General features: G+C 38.5%; 1 protein-coding gene across 1 annotated transcript in view; it reads right to left on the bottom strand.

Annotated features, from left to right (window-relative positions):
• ATP10B (ATPase phospholipid transporting 10B (putative)) overlaps positions 1 to 8,354 on the bottom strand; it is a 305,387-nt gene extending 297,033 nt beyond the window's left edge. The window contains exon 1 of the mRNA XM_059062671.2: positions 8,261 to 8,354. The gene's annotated coding sequence lies outside the window, so the exon portion shown is untranslated. The remainder of the gene's footprint in view (positions 1 to 8,260) is intronic.
• Positions 8,355 to 8,632: the final 278 nt, after the last annotated feature.

The raw sequence follows: 8,632 nt of genomic DNA on the forward strand, positions 1-8,632 counted from the left end.
CACCACAACCAGGACATGGATGAGAAAGAAGCTAAGTTTCACCAATTCAAAGAATATTTAAGACTACCTAGGGACTTCCCTGGTGGTGCAGTGGTTAAGAATCCATCTGCCAATGCAGGGGACACAGGTTCGATCCCTGGCCCAGGAAGACCCCACATGCCACGGAGCAACTAAGCCCGTGCGCCACAACTACTGAAGCCCACGCACCTAGAGCCTGTGCTCCGCAACAAGAGAAGCCACCGCAATGAGAAGCCCGTGCATGGCAACAGAGTGGCCCACACTCACTGCAACAAGAGAACACCTATGCACAGCAACGAAGACCTAACACAGCCAAAAAAATAAATTAAAAAAAAAAAGACTACCTACTGTACAACCTGCAACATCCTAAAAGATTGCAGTTCATTTTTTTAAAAAAAAGTCTATAGTGATTCCCCAATTTGACAATTTTTTAAACTTAAATACACTTTTCTAAACTACCTGTATTAAAAAAAAGTTTTTATCAAATTATAAGAAAAGCTGAATTATCTTTCTATTTTCTCTAAAGAAAGTGATAATGTAAAATTGTTACCCTATGAAGGGGTAATCCGAGAATAGACAGCTAAAAAGTGTAGAAATGGAAAATTGTAGGGGGTGTGATGGGCAGTGAATTCATATGATTTTTCTCAATTTTTCTTGATTTAATGGTATTTAGAATTATTTCTTGTCTTTTAAATTTTATAACCTGCTGGGATTTATTTTCTTCTAGTCAATAATTATTCATTCTTAACTTTGTATTTATAATTTACTATTTTTTTCTTAGGTCACACCTCTGAAATTGAATTAAACTTTAAGCAGCACAAAATCTGGATCTGCCTGTGCCCACTAGAATTGGCTTGTATTAAAAAACTAAAAATAGTAAAGGTTAGTAGGATGTGGAACAACTGATACTCTCATACAACCCTGGTGGAAGTGTAAATTGGAGTGACTGACTTAGAATACTACTTAGCAGTATCTACTAAAGTTGAGATAGCCATACCCTATGATTAAGTAATTCCACTCCTAAATATATACCTACCAGAAACACACATATGTGTACTAAAAGCTATGTTCGAAACTATTCATAGGAGCATTATTGATAATAGCTCCTAACTGGAAATAGCACAAATTTCCATCAATAGTAGACTATATAAATAAATTGTGTGCTCACACAGTAGAAAACCAAACAGAAATGGAAATAAATAAATAACCGTTACATGTAACAGGATGAATGAATTTCATAGACCAGACTTTTTCAAACTTTCTCAGAAAAAATTTTACAGTGCCACTACACCAAAAGAAAAATATAAGTCCCAATTATTAAGTAGTTATGTCACAAATTAATAAATATTTATGTCCTAACAACTTAGCAGTCATGTTAACAAGTACACATAAATTGAAAGAAAAAACTAACATTTTAATTTCATCCTTAAATAACCACAATAACTTACTAAAGGGATGTGTATTCCTGCTAGGCATTGCACAGCTTCTCAAATCTTGGAATCAGATTGGATACTGCCACCCTCATTTTTTGTTCCACAGTGATTTCTGTACATACTTGCTTTTAATTACAGCTTGAATGTTACCTTTGAATGTGTGCAAAGATACGACACTAAGAAATGTAGTACAACTTAATGTGGAAACTCAACTGTCATGAAGTATTACTTTGTTCACTGTCTGACAGATGTTGAGCATTACAATGTTTCTGTAAAATTTACAAATACCCTGCAGTGTCCTGCGATACATTGCTACACAGTTTGGGAACCACTACTGTAGACATCACATTGAGCAAAAAAGCCAGACACAAAGGCATGTATGAGTATGATTCCATTCGTATAAGATTTCAAGGACAAGCAAATTTAATCCTTGATGTTAGAAATCAGGATCTCGGTTACATTTGTGAAGAGGGAGAGGGCCATAATTGGGAAAGGGCGTATCAGGACCTCAGGAAAGCTCATAAAAACATTCTATTTCTTGACCTAGTGGTGGCTTCATGATCAAGTGACTAAGTAGGAGTGTTCACCTTGTTATAATTCATTGAGCTGGATATGCAAAGTTAGTGTACTCTGTGTGTGTGTATAAATTATACATGAACAAAAAGATTTTTTAAAATAGAAAAAAAAATCTAAACAACAAAATATAAGAAATTACCCCTTAAGGGTGAAGCCCCTTCTGATACCCTAGCCAAATCCTTTGTTTTCCTTTAGAGCTTTATCTCCTAGTCTACATTTATGTGCTTATCTGTGGTATCTCCGGCTAGACTGTGAGGTCCTGGAGGATAGGGGCCATGTCTCATTTACCTCTAGTCTCCTAGTGCTTAAAACATGACAACACAGAAGGTGGTTACTTATTGTGAAATAAAGAACAGTTGTTCAAAATAAACGTGCAAACTCTGGTCTTTTTCTCTATCTGCTGTCTTTTCTCTGTCTTATTCAAATGCCTTGAGTGATGTTCTGTGTATGACACACCTGTGACTTTCCTTTTTAAAATTCCCTATTTTTATGATATTCATCTCTCATCTCCAAAGAATACATTTTTAAAGGGACAGAAAAACACCCCCACACACGCCGACATACCCACATTCTCTTTTAAGAATTTATTTATATACATTATAGACTTCTAATGTTACTCAGTACAGTCCATGGACCAGTGCCAGTCCATGAACGGTTGATTACTGGTTTACAGCAAGTTAAATACAGAAACTGAGTATATATGTTTAGAAACGAGTACATCAACTTAACCCTACTAAGATATCTGAACATGTGATTGGGAAACTTGCCTTACGTATGACATGAGTTATGTTCTTGTCATTCATAGTAGAACTAGTTATTGGTTGGATATGGATTGGACAAAAAAAAAAAAAAACAAACTGGTCCTTTTCCATGAATAGTTGTTAAAGCTCTGCCATTGACTATCAGAGCTGGAAAAGACCAACCCCTTTATTTTACTAGTGGGGAAACTGAGACCTAGAGCTTATACAGTTCCTGATTGTCAAGCTAGTGGTCTTTCTACTCTAATGCCATCCACATTCCTTATATTAACAAAAAGATTCAAAGATAAAATCAGCATTATTACTGCTATTGTTACTGGCAGTATAGCAACTGTAGCTACTGTTTACCCACATTCAATGTTTATTAGCTAGAACCACATAAAATGCTTATTTATATATGTAAAAACTGTCAAGTGTCTATAATTTCACATGGTTCAACTCATATGAAACGCTGACATATGAAACAATGCCAAGTGTTTTTAAGCCTTAAAGAAGAGGCATCTGGAACCAGATTACGTGTTGCTTGGCAAGTTAGTGGAGTTCTCTCTGGGACCTGTTCCCACGTCCCTAACCTGAAGCTAATAATCGTACCCACGTCAGATATTGAGGCTTAAATGATCCTAGCCCTTGGTAGAGCACCTGGCAGGAAGTAAGTGCTTACTGAGTGTTAGCTCTTCTGATTAATCAAGGAGATGATGTTGAAAATAATCTAAGAACAATCTTGTGAAATAGAAACATATCCTCAGTTTATAGATGAGGAGACCAGAGCTTTAAGAGAAGATAGTAACTTGAACCTTTGTCCATCTGAGTTCAAGCACATGCCCTGTGTCTTACATACTAATTTTCAATTAAGTAACAGCTGTATCAAATTGAAGAACCCCATTGGGGTGTTTCATCAGAATTGCCAATATTTGAGCAGATCAACCTTCTGGGACTCTTTAATAGTCAGTTATATCAAAGACAGTGCACGTTTTATTATATTCTGATTAAGAGAAGCTAATTTCAGCATTTTCCCTCATTTTTAGGTCTCCTGATGGACAGGAATTCTGTAAGCAATAAACAAGCTAATGGTTACCACCTCTGATTTCCCAATAGTTCAATCCTGTAGTAACCCCTTAGGTATTTCTTTCACCTTCCAGTGAAAGCACCATCCCCTGGACGCTGAGAAGGGAAAACTCCACGTGGCACCTGCTGTCTGGAACCCGATCTGTTCAACTTGGTCAGTGTTTTGTACAAGACCAAAGAAACACTGTCATCTCGTTTTCTCCTTAAATAGAATAACTAGTCAAGAAACTCCCTTGAGAAGCAAGATATGATTGAATTTTTCAGAATTTTCTATTATTCTATCAAGTTTACCTGACAGCGAAGGACAAGCTGCCTTTCACATAATCGAGCGCATCAGCAATTCAGAAGGAAAAACATGCTTTTTGTTTGTGGTACGCAGGCCTCTCACTGCTGTGGCCTCTCCCGTTGCGGAGCACAGGCTCCGGACGCGCAGGCTCAGCGGCCATGGCTCACGGGCCCAGCCGCTCCGCGGCATGTGGGATCTTCCCGGACCAGGGCACGAACCAGCGTCCCCTGCATCGGCAGGCGGATTCTCAACCACTGCGCCACCAGGGAAACCCAAAACATGGGTTATTGAGTAGGAACAAGTTTCTCTGAATATATTTATACCAACTCATAGAAACCATTCTCTTCAGAAACCTGTATGACAATCTGTTTTCTAGTCTCAGTATTGCTTTAAGGTTGACAGATTATAATAAAATACAATGAAATTACCTCTGAGATCTGAAATGTACATCAGCTTGTACATTCCTCATGACTTGATTTTTTTATTTTTCCAACATGGCTCACCCACTTTCAACGCTATTCCCAAGCACTCAAGGTTTATGTCTGTGGAATACAGCTATTTATGCCTACACCATGTTTATATAAAGAATACAGAATTTATTATATATATGTGTATATATATATACACACACATATACAATGTACATGTATGTATACGCCTATTAGCTAAGAGCTAGAAGGGGCGTTTGAAATCATCAAGTCTCCTTTGTTGTCTTATAAATGACTCTGAAACCGAGAAAGAAATGCTATTCTGAAGGCTACACAGCAAACTGGCTTCTAAATAAAGCTTGAGGGAACAAGTATGTAGCAAGCACCTACCATATTCTGAGGATTGCAGCAAGCATTTTCTATACATAAGTTCTCATAACATTTCTATGATGTCGGTATCATCATTCTCATTTGATAGACGAAAAAACTGAGACTATATAGCTATTAATTGCCACAAGTGGAATTAAAGCACTGGTGTAATTGGGTTCTTTTCAGTACACCAGTGTTTCTCCAAATGCACTCACGTCCACATCCCGGTTTTTGCCATATCCATACACCAAAAGTATTATTGTTTTCTAAACCTTTTCTTTAAATAGACTAAACATTTATAAAGGAAACTTTTTATCACCACCTAAGTGTAAAACAAATATAATGTGCCATAAGTAGAAGACATTTGTAGAAGTAAATACAAACCAACCAAAATATCACTAAATTTTAGTTAGACTCTGCCGCTCCCTACATTGGATTTGCATCCTACTCTTTGTTGACAAGAGATTAGCAATGGTTAGAGAGGTATTAAAAGCCTGTCAACATCAAACTGAGATTTAAGGACTGACAGAGAAGACAGGGAAAACTTTCACTATGTGATTCAGCTGTTTGATGGCACATCAGAGAGTGACCTAAAGTCATCTTGTTCCTATCTCAGATAATTTTGAGTACTGTCCTGGTACCTACTCCTCACTTTGAGAAACACGGACGTACCTAAAGCACCTGGGCAGGTTCTCCAGGTCATGGTTCTCTAACTCCGGTCAATATCAGAATCACCTAGAGGCTTTTTAAAAACTCAGATTTGAGTCTTCCCAAGTTTCTGACTCAGCATGTCTGGGGCAGAGCCTGAGATATGGCATTTTTAATGAACTCAACGCTGAAATGATCTGGGCAGAAACAACATCTAGAGAATCACTGCTCTGGGTTGTACTTGGGGTTGGGGGAAAGAGGTGGAGAATATATGGTGGCACGTATGTGAAAATATCGTCAAGTTTGATAGTAATTGCAGGGATCTGGTAGTTTTATTGAAACAGGTAGATACAGCAAAGAAACCATGTATTCTCATGTTCCTGTGTTGCTTCTTCAATCTAGTGAGTTCAAATTGATACCACACCACATCAGAGCAGCCTACAGTAACTTTGGTTGAGGGATAGAAGTGCCTCCTCCAGGCCCAATAATTCAGGTCGTTTCCAAGGGGCTTACTATCTGCAAGGTTCTTTGCTGCTCTTAACAGCAGCCAGTGATCATTAATCCCAAAAGCAGAAAATGAGACTCTCCTTCTTTCTTCCACACATTAAGACAATATGTAACACTAATAAATGCCATTACAGTTACTATGCCCTCTCCTCTGGTTCCAATTAATAGTAATGACTAATAATTATAAAATGCTTTGTGAGCCAGTCATTGCATTGTATTAGGTGATTATACACACACACATACACACTCTCAATGCGAGGGTTTGAGGAGCTAAGTAACTTATCTAAGGTCACACAAGAAGTAGAACAGTGATTCCATTCTAATTTCTATGACTATTTTTTTTTCTACTAAGCCACCCCACTGCTACTGTTACTACTCATTTACTCAATCTTAATATAATTGTATTTTATAGAGAACTAAAAGATAAGGAGAAAAGGCTCCAGATGCTTGAAACTTGTGAAAGAAAATTTTAAAACAATGCCACTGAAAGGGAGAAATCAGTGATATTTAATCAACAATGGAGGTAGAGCTCCCTAGGTTCAAGGGTGGAGGGATGTCTGACAAAGTCTTACTTTTCGGAGAGTGAATAAGTGGGTAAAACCAGTCTCAGAAATCCAACCTGTCTTAGCTTACTCTTGAGTCAAGAAGGAGATTTTTATTCCCCTCTGGAATGTCAAGGGCCATTTTGGAGAACAAGTATGGTAGAATAACCAACACTGAATTGAGAGCCATGAGCCTTGGTTGTTGTTCTATCTCAGTAACTCAGGCTTTATTTTCCGGAGTCCCAGGTTCACCATCTGTAAACCAGACAGCTGGCCGAAGTTCCCTTCTCAGTTCTGCCTTTCAGAATGGCAGATTCCTTCAGCTGGGTTTATCAGCACCATATGCCTCAAAATGACAATGCCCATCTTTTAGCATAAGGGCAATATGGTTTGACTGCAAATCAGCAGTGGGTTTCAACCTTCAGTCTTTCTATGAATCCACCCATATGTGAGGTTACCCTGCTACCTTCTTTGGAAGATACATGTTAACAACTGGAGGAGGGAATTTGAACCCTCTGAGGTAGAAATACAATTTAAATCCATATAAATAGAATTTAAGAAATGAATTGTCTGATAAATTTTTTAAAAGTCACCAATGGCAATGAAATGGCAAATTCAGTAGGTGTTGTTAGGCGTAATTATAGTAACATCTGAGAAGAAAACAACATCTGTGATTTGCCCTATTAATGGCTTAATGTAACAGTGCATCTGTTACTGGAGTAACACTCCTAGCTATCTTGACTGTCTGTTTGCAAGATCTGGAAATAAAGAAAGGACTGTTGGAGAAAAAAGGAACAGGGTGCCAGATTGGCTATTGGTGGTCAAATTCCTCCCCAGAATTTTGAATTCCCCTCCAGCTACCTCGAGCAGAAGTGTGTAGGAAATTCAGAGGACAAGTGAGCTCCACCTTGTATATGAACTCCTGCAGGCTAAACAACTAGCTGCTCAGAGTGATTTTTAAAAATTTACTTTTCACCTTGTAGTTAGAGATGTGTTACCCCAGCCCTAATGGCATGCCACAGTAGGATTTTACTAAAGGTACTCATCATGACTCGTATGCATGAGGCTATTTTTTCTGGGGGGAGGAGTTAATACTCAGGGAGTAAACATATTTTCTTTAAACATCAATTTCCTCCTTTGAACTCAAAGGAAATCCAGAAGTTCCCACCTATAGTTGAAATCCACTGCAACGTGCCAGCTTCAGTCTATCGAGATGAAATTGGGAAGGCATATATTATTCTCACTCTTTTCCTCAAAGCTGCATTTTCTCTCTGCTTTGAGAAACAGACACTAACTACATCTCCTTCCTCAACCTGCAATGCCTACCATGGATGACTGCAGGACAGATTCTTTATCATAAAACGTATCCAGGTCCATTCAAACTGCAAGCTCTACTGCATGAGGAAGCAGCATTTGCCAAAAGCTTATCCTAATGAAATCAACTGAAGAAAAATACAACATTCTGTTACAAAAGAAATGTGGATCTCACACTCAGCAAGGCAAATACAGTTTCAAATGTGGTATAAAGAAAAGTGGTTATGTGCTGGGCCTGATTCAAAAGTTAGAATCAGTGACCAGAGGAGGCAATGATTCCTCTATTATATGGAAGGGACAAGTTGCTGTTACTCACCCCAGCAAAGATGACGTCTCTCCTGAGCGGGCTCCATTAGGAACTATGGAAAACAGGGCTTGAAAGTGGCATATTTCTCTTGTGCTGCTTGGCTAAAATATCACTTTTCTCTCCTATGGTATTTTTCATTTCTCTGATTGTATCTGATGGTGTCAATGCGAGGCCTTAAGCTAACACGCTTGGAAACTCAGAGAAGAAGAAGGCCTGGAAAGAAACAACTCTGACCAATAAAGGAAAAGGGACAAATAAGCTGCCTCACTAGAGCCCTGTAAGAAAGAAGAATAGCCTGACTGTGACAGTGGAGCCCAGTACCAGAACAGTGAAGGCAGTGTTCTCCTCTGGGCTGCGCGTTTACATAGCACCATCGCTGTT

This window comes from Kogia breviceps, chromosome 4 (assembly GCF_026419965.1).
Source record: "Kogia breviceps isolate mKogBre1 chromosome 4, mKogBre1 haplotype 1, whole genome shotgun sequence".
Lineage (NCBI taxonomy): Eukaryota > Metazoa > Chordata > Mammalia > Artiodactyla > Physeteridae > Kogia > Kogia breviceps.